Raw genomic sequence first — 2,424 nt, 5'->3', positions numbered from 1 at the left:
GCCTCAACCCCCCAAGTGCTAGGATTACTGCGTTCAGCACACCTAACTTGTATTTGTATCCTTTTTAAGATTTATTTTATTTTCATGTATGTGAGTACACTGTAGTTGTCTTCAGACACACCTGAAGAGGGCATCGGATTCCATTACAAATGGTTGTGAGCCACCATGTGGTTGCTGGGAATTGAACTCAGGACCTCTGGAAGAGCAGCCAGCGCTCTTAACCTCTGAGCCGTCTCTCCAGCCGCCCTTGTGTTTGTATTTTTGTATTTTCTTTCTGGCTGCTGCCTCCCTTTTTCTGTGCCCTTTCCCCTTTGCCCTTCCCACCCTCAGTCTCAACATTCCCTCTTCTTCCCCCTCGTCTTTCTTACCGTTTCTTCTTTCTTTTCTTCCTGTGTCTCCCTAAGTCTGAACAAAGTTCTCTCTCACATCCCAAACCTGCTCCTACCTCCTTTCTACCCCAGTTCCCAATACCCCCTCCTCAACTGTACCCTGTGGTGTTTTGAGCAGGAAAGTCCTTCATAGGCTCTGGTATTTGAACACTTTGTCCCCAGTTGGTGGCGCTGTTGGGTATGTTTAGGAGACCGAGACGTTGGTGGAGGCAGTGTCCCTGGGGGTGGGCTTTGCTTATGACTTTGCCCTCCTCCTACTTTGCTCCGTCTGCCTTGTGGTTTTGGTTGAGGCAATGAGCTCTCACACAAGAGCTGCCCGGGATCAAGATAGTAGACACTCCAGCATGAATAGAGAGACTTATAAGATCTCACCCCATCTGAGGAGCTATCGAAGGCTGCTGGTGAAGGGAGAGACGCCCCCCCTCTGGGGGTGTGGCCAATGGTAGGTCTTCCATGTTCCTTCAGGCATCGCCCACTGATTCAGTGAGTCACTGGAAAAATAAAGAAGACGTGAAAGTGTGAGGGGTGGATATGCTGGGGTATGACAGGTATGAAGGGTATGAGGTGTGTGTAGGTGTGTCTGTAAACCTGTCTCTTCCCCTACGCAGTGACCTGCAGGTCATCCTCGGAGCCCACCCACCCCATCTCATCCTCTTGGGGCCTTCTCAGGTTCGATGCAGGCTCTTGGTACATCCAGGGCAAGGGCGACGGAAGGATGGAGGACTTCAGACAAAGGATGAGGGATCGGTATGGCTGAAGAGGAGAGAGCGGAGCCGCAAGTCAGACAGCTGAGCCGTGACTACTACTTCAGGACGTCATTTGAGGGAAACCCTTGCGGGGTTGGGGATTTAACTCAGTGGTAGAGTGCTTGTCTAGCAAGCGCAAGGCCCTGGGTTTGGTCCCCAGCTCCGAAAAAAGAAAAAGAAGGAAAAAAAGAAAAAAAACAAAACCCTTGCATTGTTCATATTTTAACAAATATGTAAAGTTTACGACATTACAGTGTACAGATCTTGAGTATTGATAAATTTTAATGGCTTTTAAATATTGAATTTATTTATTTTTATTCTCCCAGCAATCCACAGTTGCTCATAACCATCTGTAACTCCAGTCCCAGGGACTTTGATGTTCTCTCCAAGCAACACAGGCATGTAGTACCCTCACATACACCTAAGGCGTCCATACATGTAGAATAAAAATAATTAAAAATAAATCCAATGTTTAAAGCCAAACCTGGGTCCTCCAAAAGAGCAGGAAGCATTCCTAACCACAGATCCATCTCTTTTGCCCAATTTTGACAATTTTTTAGCTGTGTCAGGAAGAGTACAGCCATCATATAAAACATCTGTGGTCACAAGGGAACTCCCTTCTCTAGAAATTCCCATTCTGAGGAAACCCCAGGCACCGTAAATCAGTTTTACCTATGTTCTCTGTTTGCTTTTCTGTGTATTTGTCCGTTTATTTTTGAGACAGAGCCTCTCTTTGCAGCACTGGCTGTCCTGGAACTCAGAGATCCACCTGTCTCTGCCTCTGGAGAGCTGGGATTAAAGGTGTGTGCCACCATACCCAGGTTCATTTTGTCTTTTTTCCTTTCTTCCCCTCAGCCTTCTTCCTTCCTTCAGCATTAGAGATTAAATATGCATGCTATAGAAGCCTTCTATCACTAAGCTATAGTCCTAGCTCTTTAAAAAAAGATACTGTGTGCACATACATCCAGGCGTTCATGTGTGGTAGCACATGTATGTTACTGTATGTGTGTGAGCACATGTGTGTGTGCATATATGTGTGTGTGAACATGTACGAGCATGTGTATGTGAGCAAACATGTAGAGCATGTGTGTATATGTGTGTATGTATGTGTAAGTACAGGTATGTGTAAGCACATGTGTATGGAGCATATATATTTGTGTAAGTATAAGCACATGTGTGTGGCACGTGTATGTGTGTGTGAGCACGTGTGTATATGTATGTAGGTATAAGCGTGTGCATGTGTGTGTGTGTGTGTGTGTGTGTGTGTGTGTGTGTCTGTGCCTGCCTGT

The sequence above is a fragment of the Rattus norvegicus genome, chromosome 20, assembly GCF_021556685.1.
Source record: "Rattus norvegicus strain SHRSP/BbbUtx chromosome 20, alternate assembly SHRSP_T2T, whole genome shotgun sequence".
NCBI classification, from domain to species: domain Eukaryota; kingdom Metazoa; phylum Chordata; class Mammalia; order Rodentia; family Muridae; genus Rattus; species Rattus norvegicus.
This window is presented reverse-complemented; position numbering follows the sequence as displayed.